This window comes from Budorcas taxicolor, chromosome 1 (genome assembly GCF_023091745.1).
Source record: "Budorcas taxicolor isolate Tak-1 chromosome 1, Takin1.1, whole genome shotgun sequence".
Taxonomy (NCBI): Eukaryota; Metazoa; Chordata; class Mammalia; order Artiodactyla; family Bovidae; genus Budorcas; species Budorcas taxicolor.
Window position 1 is genome coordinate 55,612,650 of NC_068910.1, and position 16,016 is coordinate 55,628,665.

Here is a 16,016-nt window from a genome sequence, read left to right on the forward strand (position 1 = left end):
TGAAATTTTCTGTGAAAAAAGTAGCTTCACACAGAGCCTCTGTAATACTTCATTTGCAATGTCCAGCATTCATTCAAAACTACCAAATTTGTCAGGAGACAGAGCAAAAAAAAGGTAACTAAGAAAAGAAAACAGGCAGGCCCATAGGTGATCCATGTATCAACATTTAAATAGGAATGAAATTTAAAATAGGAATTCCCTGGAGATCCGGTGGCTAGGACTCCATGCTCCCAATGCAGGGGGCATGGGTTCAATCCCTGGTCAGGGAACTAGGTCCCACATGCTGCAACTAAAAGTTCTCATGATTGAAGATCCCAGGAGATTCCCTTGTGCCACAACTAAGACCTGGCAAAGCCTAAATAAATAAATATTTAAAAAATATTTTAAAGTAAATGCAGTTTATTCTTAGAGTGATAAAAATGTTCAAAAAATGATGTAGCTATCACTGTGTATGTACTGTGAATATTCTTAAATCTGTTGTATTTTATATTTTAAACGAGTGAATTGTATTATTTGTGAATCATATCCTAAATGAAATTGGCAGAAAAGCCCCAAACTTAAAAAACTAATACACCAGAACAACATGTAATGATATTAAATTTGTATACAGTGAGTTCTCTACACGCAAATGAATTCCATACCAAGAGGACGTCCGTAAGTCCAATTCGTTCATAAATCCAACAAAGTTAGTCTAGGTACCCGACTAACACAATCAGCTATATAGTGCTGTGCTGTGATAGGTTTATAATACTTTTCACACATATAATACATTAAAAACAAACACAAAAAATGAAGAAAACATTTTTAATCTTATAGTAGAGGACCTTGAAAAGTACAGTGCAGCAATTGGCATATAGGGGGTGGCATCAAGTGAACAGGGGAGGAGAGTTACTGCCTGGAGGAGAGGAGGCGGCAGGTGATGGAGCTGAAGAGTCATCAGTAATAGGAGGCGGAGGGTGGGCTGTGATTTCACTCATGCCTGACAGTGATGGGAACACATGTCTGCATCTTTGAAAGTTCACAACTTAAAGGTTTGTATGGGGGCGAGGGAGCTCACTGTATTCTACTTGGATTGGCAGCTCCATGGTGCTAAAAAGGAGGCCAATAGAGGGTTTATTTAATTAGAGGTAAATGGCTCTGTAGATAATCCATGCTGGATCTAGAGGACAGGAATGAGTAGTATGTTCTTTTCTGTAGAAAAAAGTTACATCAGGAAATACTTTAATATCCCCACCATCCACTCCAGGACATTGACTTTCTTTCCTCCAAAGATGTGGAAATTCAAGCATGAAATTCTGCAATTAAAAACCTCATTGTTCCTCTTCATACAGCACATAAGACCTGGAAATACCTTTTAATTATTTAAAGGGACTGTGTAATAAGTAAGTGACTGAATGGTACATCCCCTGGTTAGAACGTGAAACCCTGTTGGTGCATTTAATTCTCAGGGTAGTGAGCAGTGACTTCATTTTGATTAATGGTTTCCCATGAAGCACTTTTAATTTTGGTCTCTGAAACAATAAAGATTAGGTTCAATTAGAATAACCTTAACATTTTAACTTGAAGAATGCTCTCGGCCTTCTTGTTGCTTCATTATTTAACTGGAAAAAAATGCATCAAAAGCATGAACAACTTTCTTTACAAAGCATCTAATTGATTTTTGCAGAAGTTTTCTTAGTAGACTTAGACTGTTGAAAGAACACTTGATTCTGGCAAGTCATAAAGTCACACTTGCCTGAGTCCCTGGTGACATGCCAGGGTCCTTTCGCTTTGGGGTCCTGAGCTTTGCCTGTGAGCTCAAGTTTATCCAAGGGTGATGGGCTTTCCTGCTGCTGTCTGACAAAGTGACACTTTGAACATATCCAGACCTGCAAAGGCAATTTTTAAAGAAGGCAGAATATGTTTGCTCTTTTAGAGGTGGTTTTCAGCTTTTCCTCCCACAGACCTTTGGTCTAAGAAGGGAGTCAGGCAGTCTAGGAAGCAAAAGGAATCCATGAGATGTCACTTGAATTCCCAGATCAGTAGCATGCTCTCCATTCCTTCAATTCCCAGATCATGTGAGCTGAGTCTCTGTTACCTCCAGGTGAGTTATGACTCAAAATCTAATTTTCCAACTGTTTTCAGGACACCCTACTCACTAATGGACTTCCCAAGTGGCACTAGTGGTAAAGAACCTGCCTGCCAATGCAGATGTAAGAGAGCCGGGTTCAATCCCTGGGCCAGGAAGATCCCCTGGAGGAGGGCATGGTGACCCACTCCAGTATTTTTACCTGGAGAATCCCGTGGACAGAGGCACCTGGAGGGCTGCGGCTCATAGGGTCCAACAAAGAGTTGGACATGACTTAGCAGCAGTCATCAACACTGCGGAGTCTACAGAAGACTTGAGACACTTTCTGCTCACTTGCCTGCCTTCTCCCTCCCAGAAGCAGGACAGATCCCTTTTCTTGTCCATCATGATTTCAGCATCCCATCATGAACAAAGAATCTTACCAGGAACAGGGTGGAGGGATGGGTGTATCAAAGAGTTTCTCCCACGTGAACAGTGTTCTCTCTTTCTAAGAATACTTCTGGTGCATAGAATTTTGGCTGATACTAACCTAAATATTTATTTCCTCTGAGTCATCTCAAACTTTAGGATAGTGGAAAAATCATGCGCTTTAGAACAACACTTAACTGCGTTCCAGTTCTAGGGTACTGGTTGGTAACAGTTATCCCCTGAAACTCAGCTTAACGGACAGTAAATGGTCACCAACAAAGCAAGGTCTGGAGCTCCCAGAAAGAGTCTGGCAGCTTCCCCTTCCCCTTTCCCTTGTTTATACTACGTGCAGCACTCAGCATAGCTCCTGGTGCCTGGGATGTGTTTACATTGAAACCAGTTTGCAGTGGGCTTCGGAAGAGTGACTACTTTATCCTGGAAGGTCTTTACAGAAAGACCAGTCTGGTATGGAAAGAGAGCTTATTTGAGTTTTAAGTGGCCATTTCAGTGCTGTTTTTCAGAGATAAGGCTCTGCAGTGCTGTGTACAGTTATGATTATGTAACATTTGCTGCTTTTGGACATTCGGCAGTAAGCTTCACATCATCAGGCTGCAAAATGAGGTATTTTGAAAAGCCAGCTCTTTAGAGCAGAGCTATGAAACTGAGAGAAAATCGGGCAGGGGATGGAGTCTGTTGGTGGTAGGGAAAGAGGATGGGGTGATGGTGAGGTTATTATTGGCAGGGGGTTGAAGAAAATAAAATATCTGCTTAATCTCAGTCTTCTGCTATAAACACGCTTATCTCTCTATAGACACAGAGTCTCCCCCAAATCCAATCATACCAGATAATTTCTATACTTAGCTCCTTCTCACCTTAATGTCTACAAACTTGGAGTGCTCCCTATTGTAAAATCCAATAGAAACAAAGGGCTTGTTTTCCACATAGGTTGTTTTCCTAACGGAATCTCTCCCAATGAGCTTAATGAGTGTTGATTCAATTTATAGACAGTGTGACTTCTTCAACAGCCCCCAAGTCTATAAAAACCACGAGAGGAAAATACGCTTTCTCCAGGTGGTAAACGTAAATGCAGCCCCCTATCCACCTGTTTTCATTTAATCGTGGATTCTTTGCCTCATTTTGTTCTTCCCATGTGGAATGGAAATGCCTGGTGTTGGCGGAGAGAAGCCAGCCACACTGAAACATTTCTACTCTGAAATCCTGAGTCGGTTAGACAATAAATCCAAACTTATTTTTCTCTTGTTTGGAATTAGACTCATTCCCGCCCCACTCCACCCTGGTCTAAGCCAAATATAGTTTGCAGGTTGAATTTTGCAGTTTTTGACCTGTTCTTTGGCTAGGAAAAGACAATGTAGAATATGATTGGTTGATCATTTTTCTTTCTCTAAGATTTTCCAGCTCTGGTCCAAAGACTGGCATTTTCTCCTCTCTCGTGTCAAGAGTTTCAAAGCCTGAAAGGAAGCAGTGACAGAAATGGAAAGGATGATGGGGATTTAAAGCAGAACCCAAAGCATCTTAGGAATCTTACTCTGGGTCTCTCTGGCCCCGCCCATACTAGTCCATTTTTCAGTGAGCAGATGAGCCTTTTCAAATAAAAGAAGACGCCTGTGATATGATTCCAGAACTGATGGACTGCAGATCAAATAGGAAAGGGGGGAACTGTAAGTAAAAGCTCAATGAGGAGCGAGAGTGGAAGGGGAGGCAGTAGCTCCCCTCTCCTTTCAGGCTGTCTGACAGCAGGTGGATGCAGAGTGAAGGGGGGTAGTCTGCACCATCTCCTGTGAGATACTGTCCACTATTCCCCTGTAACATGATTCTATCATACAATGAAGTGGAAGTTCAGAAATGCTGAGGCGTACCTTGCCCCAAATCACATGCTCCTTAGGCGGTAGATGGATTTCAGTCTGAGTCTGTTGTTTCCATGGCAACATCCCCTTTCTTGGGTTAGGATTAAGAAAGGATTAAAAGATAAAGGAGAACAGACTAAAAAATATAAAATTCCACCAGATAATTGCTATGTTTAATACTTTAAAAAATATATCTGTATGTATAGGATCAAGAAATTGGAGAATCCAGTAAGGTATAAAACAGGAAGTAGAAATGACCTCAGTACCCCCAAAATAGTCACTCCTAGTTTTTAGTACCTTTCCTTCCAGGACTTAAAAATCTCAATATTCAGCTATATGTTGACGTCACCTATCTGTAATCTGTGCTTCCCTGGCGGCTCAGTGGTAAAGAATCCACTTGCCAATGCTGTAGACATGGGTTTGATCCCTGGGTTGGGAAGATCCCCTGAAGAAGAAAGTGGCCACCCACTCCAGTATTCTTGTCTGGGAAATCCCATGGACAGAGGAGCCTGGCAGGATATAGACTATGGGGTCTCGAAGAGTTGGACATGACTTAACAACTAAACAACAACAGCAATCTGTAATCTGCTTTTTTCCACTTAATATATCATGAACATTTCCATTCTATACATACTCTCCTTTAATATGATTTTATTTTAAAATATTTTTGTATGTGACCCATTTTTAAAATCTTTATAGAATTTGTTACAATGTTGCTTCTGTTTTACCTTTCGCTTTTTTGGCCATGAGGCATGTGAGATCTTAGTTCCCCAGCCAGGGATCAAACCTGCACCCCCTGCGTTGGAAGGCAAAGTCTTCCCTGCTGGACCACTATGGAAGTCCCTTTAATATGATTTTAAGTAATTTAGTAATTCATTCAATCAAAAAAGTTTTACTAAACGCATCTTATGAACCAGGCACCATTCTAAGAAATTGGGATTCACACACACAAAAAAGCTAAAGACGTCCTAGCACCAGGCAGTTCTCATTCAATGAGAGGAGGCACATAATACATGGTAAACAAATAAATATGGTAAATACAGAATCTGATTTACAAAGTATTATGAAGTACATTAGGGATATAATGGAAAAGAGCTCTATCTTCGTTAGGGAAGTCAGAGAGACCATTTCTGAGGATGTGACAGTGGAACGGAGAATTCAAGACTAAAAAGGAAAGTAAAACTGTATTCCAAGCAATGGAGCAGCAGTCCAAAGGGCCCAGGAGGTGGAAAGGCTTCAGACAGGAGAGGTCTTCCTCTGTTCAGGGTGGGCACAGGGCTGTGCTGCCGGGGTGTCTGAAAGGAAGGGAGGGAGCTGGGGAGATAACCAGCGGGGGGACACAGGGCGGAGCTCATCAGGGTTTGGGAGCCACGACCTTGATTCTCACCCTAAGCACAGCCCAGAAGCTACAGAGGCTTGGCGAGCCAGGGGAGACCGACTAGATGAAGGTATAACAGGCATGGGTGTCTGAGCCACAGGCATGGAAAAATGGAATTTATTCCATAACCCAATTTAATTTCTGATTTTTAGCCTTGGGCTGCCCAGTGGCAGTCAGTCAGATCTCTCCAATTGCAAGTTTCTCTCGGTTCAATCCAGTGACTTTTTAGTAAATCCGGAAGTATAATTCAATCACCCCTTCCTCTTCCGGGGAGGAGGGGCTTGTGTGCATCCTGCGAGATGTGCAGGGCATGTGGGTGATGGTGGTGGGCCGGTTGGATCGTTGCTTCTTCTCTAGTCATCGCTGCCAGCACTCAGGCCCCGTCCTCATCCCCGTGGACCCCTGGGAACGGTCCAGTTGTCTCGTGCTGGAGGCTGGTCATCAGTTCTGTCCCCACCGACATGACTCTGGCCCCACCAACCCTCCAGTCACCAGGCCTGGGCAGGCTGCCTCTCTCAGCAGTGAGCAAAGGCCACTGAGCTGCCCTCCCTCAGACCTTCCGTGGCCTCCTCCTGAGATAGGATGGGGTCGGGAAGGCTCCTCTGCCTTTGTGAGGCTGCAGGGGATCAGGGGATGGTGGGGGAGGCGGGGAGGAGCGCAGCTGCGTTCAGACCCTCACAAGAGCGCTAATCCTCAGTCTTTTTTCCAGGCGTCTGGGGACCAATAGTTCTGACAAGCAGGCGTGCAAGTTCACTCCATCCTAGGATTCTCAAATGTAAAGAAAGTTTCCACTGGACACAGACCCCAGGGCAGAGGTGATTAGACATGAGGGGACTCTCCACCACCCACCCCAAGGACTGCCATGCCTGTTGCCCTTTTTTGTTGTTGCTGTTCTTTCTTTAATTAGGATTATAGTTGCTTTACAATGTTGTTAGTTTCTGCTGTACCAGGAATTGAACCAGCTAATTGTGCATATATATGCCCTGCCTCTTGGACCTCCCTCCTACCACCCCCACCCTCCATTCCACCCGTCTAGATCATCACAGAGCACTGGTGCTCACTGGCTTCCCATTGGCGATCTACTTTGCATGTGGTAGTGCATATGTGTGTGTGTGTATCAGTCCTAATCTCCCCTTCCCCCTGTGTGTCCACACATCCTTCTTCCACCTCTGCCTCTCTATTCCTGCCCTGAAAATAGGTTCAGCTGCACTATTTTTCTACATTCCACGTGCATGCATTAACAGGCAGATTTGCTTTTCTCTCTCTGACTTATTTCACTCCGTATCACAGATTCTGGGTCCATCCACATCTCTACGAATGGCCAGATTTCATTCCTTTTTATGGCCGAGGAATATGGTATGCCTGTACCACAGATTCTCTATCCATTTGTTGCCCTTTTTTCATCTTTCTTTGTCTTTCGTCTCTGGCGACTGTGGGAAGGTAGCAGCGTGATGGTCAGAGCTTTCAGCTTCACTGTGGACCCGGGTGAGCATCGAGGGCACTTCCAGGGGACAGGGCAGTGGGGCCCACCATGGGCTTTTCACCAGTCTCTCGGGGCTGCCCCAGTCGGCCCTGCTACCCAGCCCCAAGCTCAAGAAAGTCCTTGCATTTTCTCAGGTGTGTCCCCTGGCTACTCTTTAAGGGAGTTGCTTTGCTTACTGGGAAATCAGAATTTTGTTGCCCTTCTGTAATCTATTCTGTTAACATGTAAAGTGTGGGGTGTATGGTTAAACATTTTCCTTTTTTCCAACATTGATCTATTTCTGTTATTTTTTTACCAGTTTATTTTGACCAATTCAGTTAAAATTTGTAAGAGAAGGCTTAAATATCCAACCTTTCATCACCTACTCATCCATAGGTTTTCTTTGAAGATGTTTCCTGCTGCTAAGTCACTTCAGTCGTGTCCGACTCTGTGCGATAGATGGCAGCCCACCAGGCTCCCCCGTCCCTGGGATTCTCCAGGCAAGAACACTGGAGTGGGTTGCCATTTCCTTCTCCAATGCAGGAAAGTGAAAAGTGAAAGTGAAGTCGCTCAGTCGTGTCTGACTCTTCGCGACCCCATGGACTGCAGCCTACCAGGCTCCTCCGTCCATGGGATTTTCCAGGCAAGAGTACTGGAGTGGGGTGCCATTGCCCTGTTTGATAAGCTGGAATCCATTTTGATGTTTTGTGTAAGGTGATGTTGTTGTTCATCTCTCAGTCGTGTCCGACTCTTTGCAACCCCATGGGCTGCAGCACGCCACGCTTCCCTGTCCTTCACCATCTCCTGGAGGCTGCTCAAATCCATGTCCATTGAGTCAGTGTTGCCATGCAACCCTCGTGTCCGCTGTCGTCCCCTTCTCCTCCTGCCCTCAATCTTTCCCAGCATCAGGGTCTTTTCAAATGAATCAGTGCTTCACATCAGGTGGCCAAAGAATTGAAGCTTCAGCTTCAACATCAGTCCTTCCAATGAGCACCCAGGACTGATCTCCTTTAGGATGGACTGGTTGGATCTCCTTGCAGTCCAAGGGACTGTCAAGAGTCTTCTCCAACACCACAGTTCAAAAGCATCAATTCTTCGGCTCTCAGCCTTCTTTATGGTCCAACTCTCACATCTATACATGACTACTGGAAAAACCATAGCTTTGACTAGACAGACCTTTGTGGGCAAAGTAATGTTTCTACTTTTTAATATGCTGTCTAGGTTGGTCATAGCTTTTCTTTGAGGAGCAAGAGTCTTAATTTCATGGCTTCAATCACCATCTGCGGTGATTCTGGAGCCCAAGAAAATAAAGTCTGACACTGTTTCCATTGTTTCCCCATCTATTTGCCATGAAGTGATGGGACCAGATGCCATGATCTTCGTTTTTTGAATATTGAGTTTTAAGCCAGCTTTTTCACTCTCCTCTTTCACCTTCATCAAGAGATTCTTTAGTTCCTCTTCATTTTCTGCCATAAGGGTTATGTCATCTGCATATCTGAGGTTATTGACATTTTCCCCTGCAGTCTTGATTCCAGCTTGTGCTTCCTCCAGCCCAGCGTTTCTCATGATGCACTCTGCATATAAGTTAAATAAGCAGAGTGACTATATACAGCCTTGACGTACTTCTTTGCCAATTTGGAACCAGTCTGTTGTTCCATGTCAGGTTTTAACCGTGGCTTCTTGACCTGCATACAGATTTCTCAGGAGGCAGGTCAGGTGGTCTGGTATTCCCATCTCTTTAAGAATTTTCTGCAATTTGTTGTGATCCACACAGTCAAAAGCTTTAGCAGAGTCAATGAAGCAGAGTAGATGTTTTCCTGGAACTCTCTTGCTTTTACTATGATCCAGCGGATGTTAGCAATTTGATCTCTGGTTCCTCTGCCTTTTCTAAATCCAACTTGAGCATCTGGAAGTTCTCAGTTCATGTACTGTTGAAGACTGGCTTGGAGAATTTTGAGCATTTCTTTGCTAGCATGTGAAATGAATGCAATTGTATGGTAGTTTGAACATTCTTTGGCATTGCCCTTCTTTGGGATTGGAATGAAAACTGACATTTTCAAATCTTGTGGTCACTGCTGAGTTTTCCAAATATCTGGCATATTGGGTACAGCACTTTCACAGCATCATCTTTCAGGATTTGAAATAACTCAGCTGGAATCCATCATCTCCACTAGCTTTGTTCATAGTGATGTTTCCTAAGGTTCACTTGACTTCACACTCCAGGATGTCTGGCTCTAGGTGAGTGATCACACTATCATGGTTATCTGGGTCATTAGGATATTTTTCTATAGTTCTGCTGTGTATTCTTACTACTGCTGCTGCTGCTGCTAAGTCACTTCAGTCGCTACTTCTTCTTAATCTCTTCTGCGTCTGTTATTTCCTCGCCATTTCTAACATTTATCATGCCATCCCTTGCATGAAATGTTCCCTTGATATCTCTAATTTTCTTAGAGATCTGTAGTCTTTCCGTTTCTATTATTTTCCTCTATTTCTTTTAATTGTTGACTTAAGAAGCCTTTCTTAATCCTTCCTCCCCCCTAAAAAAATAGTTAACCAATGGTCATAGTAATATTTATTGGTGCAAAATGTTACCTTTGAAAGTCTTCTTTTAGTATATAAAAACCATTTTTTTCTGTAGTTTAAGTTACTTTCACTTAATTATTGTCTCTCTATATGTATTTTCATACTTAGTTGAGTAGTTTCTTTTTAATACTCCTTGTTTATTTAAAATATTCTTGGCACGTATCATCCCTATATTTTCCAAAATGAACTTATCATCAATTTGCCAGATTAAAACAAAGAAACACTTTGAGCTGTTTTAAAGACATGCTGTATTAAATTTATTTGGTAAGGATTTATTTTCACTCCAGAATATTGCATATAACAACACATTTTATTTCTCTTTTAGAATTGTCTTACACTTTTTTCTGTTGAGCGTATTCCTAGATTTTAAATATTTTATTGTCTATTGTGGTAGTAATAATTTTTCCACTGAAGCTATTGGTTTTTACATATATACTTTGTCTCTGGGCATTTTATTACTTGTGTAAAATTTTCTATTGAATTATCTACATTTTTCAAGTCAAATGATAGCAACTACAAATAGTAATTGTGTCTCCTCCTTTGCAGTTGTTAAATATCTTAGTTACATTTATGTTATTGATTGAATCTTTCAAAATAAGGTTTAAGAAAAGGCAATGGCAATAGTTCAAATCTTTGTCTCTTTTCTTATTATAATGAGACTGTTTCTGGTATTTTTGTAAGCTAAGCTAACCTTAGATTTTTTTTTTTAACCATGTTAAATGTTCTTTGTATTTCTAGTTCAATATTTTATGTATATTTATATTCACCAAATGACTTTTTACTACATGGCTTTTATTTGATGTGATAAATTATTATATATTTTACTAAGAAATCTTAATTCAAGGATAAAAATTTTAGACACTGTCCCACTTGCTCCTGAGGTGGTCCTTTTTAATAAACTACTGAATCCAGGTATTATTTAAGAGCTTACTATTTATATCATCAGTGAGATTTATATTTTTCTATTTTAATCTTTTACTGAAGTATAACATTTATATAGAAAAGTCCAAATCATAACTGTGAAATAATCACATGAGATTTGTTTTATTGTGTATTTTACTTCAGCTTTAATTTTCATGTTTTCATCTTTTCTATTAGGTTTCAGCCTCAGCCTTACACTCATTACATAAATGAGCTGTGAAGCTTCCCATCATTTTCAGTGATAGAAATAATTATGAGAATCTTCTGTCCCTTCATACTTTGAAATAACTAATCTACAAAGCCATATCTGAGTGAACCTTACTTTGGTAACATTTTCCATTTCTTTTGCAGCTATTTATTACCTATTTTTTCTGTGTACAATTTTGTACAATTTTGTGTAAGAATTGGTAATATATATTACTTTTTTAAAACTTTGAAAACAATATCCATTTCTCTGGTTATATCATATTTTTCAACTTAATTTTGTGAATTTATTTCCTCTAATTTCTTTCTGAGATGACATTTGACAGAAAAATTCATCATTGTCCTCATGAATATGTTCTTTTATTTATGCAGTCTATTTCTCTAATTATTTATGTTTGTTCTGCTTTTAACTTTATTAATTCCCTATATTTCGTAAGGTTTGTTTTATTGCTCTTCATATAACTTCTTGAGTTGAATCCTTTCTCATCTTTGCTGTTTTTCTTGTTTAATAATTATAGCATTTATAACAATGAAATACCTCTTATAACAGGCCACAGATTCACATATGAGTTTTCTGTAGTTGCATTTGATATGCTTTCTGAATCAAGAGTGCAGAAATCTTTAAAGTATCTAAGCTGGATTTTAGCTGTGGATAGGGAGGCCTGGCGTGCTGCGATTCATGGGGTCACAAAGAGTCGGACATGAGTGAGCGACTGAACTGAACTGAAAACATTTAAAAAAACAAAAGAAGGTAGAAGTTTATTTCCATTCCACATAATACTAGTTCTAAGATGATCCATAAGTGGTTCCTCCCATGGTTGTCCCAAGATTCATCTCAGGTCTTGCACCTACATCCCCTGGACTTGACCTTTGTCCACGTAATTACTACAAAGGTGAGGATAAGTCCATGATGTCCACCTGACATTAATTGTGACCACCCGCTCCAGGGCTTTTCCAATTACTCTACTGTATATTTAGGATATTTATTTCTTCTTTCAACTAAGAGATCCTCTAAAGGGAGATACTGTAAGACCATGCAAATATTTTGCTCTCCATTAAAAATATCCCTCTAGATTTCGTATCCATTGAAGAGTCTTGCCTGGGAACAAATCCTTAGTATAGTCATCACAAGTTTATTGACCTTGAATAGTACATATTATTTTAAAATATGGACATTTTCTTAAATGAGAAAAGCAAATGAATTACCTTGATGAAAAGAACTAGCGACGTCCCTTGGTTTCCTGATGAAAGGTCATTTTTTTTTTTTTGCACACTGTGAGACATGTGAGATCTTAGTTCTCTTACCAGGGATTGAACCAGCTCCGCCTACAGTGAACCACTGGACTGCCAGGGAAGTCCCTAAAGATTTTTTAAGAATTCTTTTACCAGACTTATTAAACGGGACCCAGATGATACATATTGCATCATCCTCAAGGAAATTGCTCAACTAGAGCACATTCCCCTTACCTTTTTTGGCTCAGGTTTTTTTGATGGAGGAAAGACCAGCTGTATTTTATATATTTGTTCTGCTTAGCAGAGAGAGATAGACAAACACTTTCAAAAATGTGGGCCAATCATTTATCTTACAATGCTGTAATGGTTTATAGTAAGACACTTGGCCCAGTAAATTTGTTCTAGCTCATTCTTGTGCTCCCATGTGTGCAAACCTATCAACTGGGTAATTCAAGAATTACATGAATGACATTAAAATATAAATTTTGAAAAATCTATCAGGGGAGAGCACCACCCAACTAGTTACTTAAAACATTTGTGGAATTCAAGGATGAACCAGAGGCTTCAATGCTCGATATTATGACATCTGAAGCCTGTCAAGATTCCTGCCCAGGAGATAAAAGCTCTTCCAGGGGGATCCCTGAAACAGTGTTTCCCTAACATCCATCCTTGGAATAGAGTGAGACCTGCGTGGAGCTTTCCCCAGCCTAATCTAGACATCAGCCTTCAGGAAAACTAAGACCGTATTATCCGTTCTCATAAAGCAACATACAAGTTGAAAGGGGAGAGTCAGATGTCCGTCCTTTTGAAAATAGTGGCACTAATAACTGGTATCTTTTGTAGGCTGGTTTTTCTTAATCTGCTCATTCAGTAAAATTAAAAGGTTGCAAGGCTTTGCCTCATCACCCAGTTTTTCGTGATTAGCCCCACTTCCCTTAGATTCCTAGTCTGGGAGCTTTGGTGTAAGGGCTGTGTGTCTCTAACCCACAAATGTCTCTTGCATGTCACTCTACTGATATTTCCCCTCTGAGGACATCTCCTCAAAGAAATGATAACTGGCGTCATCAAAAGGCACATCCAGATGGAAGTTCAGGTCCCCCTCACCGCCCATGCTGCCCAGCATGTCCTGCCCAGAGGGGCTCAAGTGCCTGTACTGCTCCCTTTCAGGGGAGTACCGTGTCTGGAAAACTGACAGCGAATCAGCCATCCAAGGCGACAGGCGGCCAGAGAGAAGAGCGGACCCCGAGAACACAAAGAAGCGAAAATAAATGACAACTCAAACATGGCACCAAAAGCTGAGAACTTTTTTCCCTTTGGACCCAAATGTGTCTCTTTTCCCTGGAACAGAAGCTCATTCCTTCTCCCAGCTGTGTGACGGCTGCAGCCTGTGTGCAGGGTGTCAGATAGAACAGGGCTTCTGCTCTTCCTGTCCCAGCCCGCACGGCTCCAGCCTTATGTAACGTTTGGTTTGATGACTTTTACAGTAATAAGCAGCATCAATCCCCTTAAATTAAAGGGCTTTAAAATATTTTATAACCAAGTTCTGATTTCTGGACAGGAGTTTTAAAAATAATTTTATTAGCTTGCGAATGTTTACTTCTGGCTGTGCTGGGTCTTAGTCGCTGCTTGAGCTTTCCTATAGTTGCGGCGAGTGGGGGCCACTCTCTAGTTGCAGTGAGGGGGCTTCTCTTGTTGTGGAGCATGGCTCTAGGGCACGCGGGCTTGAGAAGTTGTGGCAGGTGGGCTCAGAAGTTGCAGCTCCTGGGCTCCTGAGTACAGGCTCAGGAGTTTTGATGCACGGTCTTAGCTCTTCCATGGCACGTGGGATCCTCCCAGACCAGGGATTGAACCTGTGTCTTCTGCAGTAGCAGGTGGATTATTTACCACTGAGCCACTAGGGGAGACCTGCACTAGCTTGAATACGGATTTTTCTACTCCTGTTTTGGTTTTCCTTTTAAAATGTCTTTATATTTACTTTCTTCCTAAAGGGACGAAAACACTTTGTTCCTGCGGACGAACGTAGTTCTAGTTTACACTGTCCTGTACAACACCTGCTACTGAGTTGTGGGCTCTTACACTTCCTAGTGTCAAAGTATTTCCAGTGGTAGAACGATGAGAAAGATGAGTATCAAACTGACTCGGTGTGTGAGAGAGAGACAAAGAGAGCACGCCAATTTAGAAAGATCTTTTTAGTCTTTTTCTGTTGTTGTTTTTAAAATTTTTGATTCAAAATAAGAAAACTAAGTTGCCTTACTTCTGCTTTAGTTTGCAGGCATGCCTGTGTGCGGGCTTCCCAGGTGAAACTAGTGGTAGAGAACCCACCTGCCGATGCAGGAGGTGTGAGAGAGCAGGCTCGATTCCTGAGTTGGGAAGGTCCCCTGGAGGAGGGCACAGCAACCCACTCCAGTATTCTTACCTGCCTGGCGGGCTGCAGGCATGGGGTTGCAGAGACTCAGACACAACTGAAGTGACTTAGCACATAGCATACGCCTATGGAGAAAAAGATGACAATCCAGTTCAGTTCAGTCGTGTCTGACTCTTTGCGACCCCATGAATTGCAGCACGCCAGGCCTCTCTGTTCGTCACCATCTCCCGGAGTTCATTCAGACTCACATCCATCGAGTCCATGATGCCATCCAGCCATCTCATCCTCGGTCGTCCCCTTCTCCTCCTGCCCCCAATCCCTCCCAGCATCAGAGTTTTTTCCAGTGAGTCAACTCTTCTCATGAGGTGGCCAAAGTACTGGAGTTTCAGCTTTAGCATCATTCCTTCCAAAGAAATCCCAGGGTTGATCTTCAGAATGGACTGGTTGGATCTCCTTGCAGTCCAAGGGACTCTCAAGAGTCTTCTCCAACACCACAGTCCAAAAGCATAAATTCTTCGGCGCTCAGCCTTCTTCACAGTCCAACTCTCACATCCATACATGACCACTGGAAAAACCATAGCCTTGACTAGACGGACCTTAGTCGGCAAAGTAATGGCTCTGCTTTTGAATATGCTATCTAGGTTGGTCATAACTTTTCTTCCAAGGAGTAAGTGTCTTTTAATTTCATGGCTGCAGTCACCATCTGCAGTGATTCTGGAGCTCCCCAAAATAAAGTCTGACACTGTTTCCACTGTTTCTCCATCTATTTCCCATGAAGTGATGGGACCGGATGCCATGATCTTCGTTTTCTGAATGTTGAGCTTTAGGCCAACTTTTCGCTCTCCTCCTTCACTTTCATCAAGGGCTTTTTGGCTCCTCTTCACTTCCTGCCATAAGGGTGGTGTCATCTGCATATCGGAGGTGATTGATATTTCTCCCGGCAATCTTGATTCCAGCTTGCCTTTCTTCCAGCCCAGCGTTTCTCATGATGTACTCCAGTACTACTGCCTGGAAAATCCCATGGACAGAGGAGCCTGGTGGGCTATAGTCCATAGGGTCGCAAAGAGTCAGACAGGACTGAGCGACTTCACTTTCACTTTCTTTCTATGGAGAGGGTGCTTTGTGTACGCCCGAGGCTTCTTGGATGCTGGACTCACTCTAAGGTGATTTCTGTGGATGAGAAATGCTTTGTGAATTGGCGGGTGGGGGACGGGGGTAGGTCTGGGAAGCAGGGAAGGAGACGCACAGAGGACTGGGACACACCTGCTCTCAGCCTCTCCTCTTGCTGCAGCAGCAGCTGTGCTGTGAGCAGGGAGCCTACATGCCTATAAAGGGAAGTCCTGTGTAAATACCTCGAGGCCCTGTGACAGATAGTGAAATTTGTTTAGAGTAAACAACCAGTCTTGCTTCCTGTAATCCAAAAATGGAAAAGAAAAAAAAAATCTAGTACAGGAGTCCTTATCACTTCTGGGAAACAATGTTTATGGTCTGACTGAGAGATGAGCAAATTTGAGGACACACACATGGAG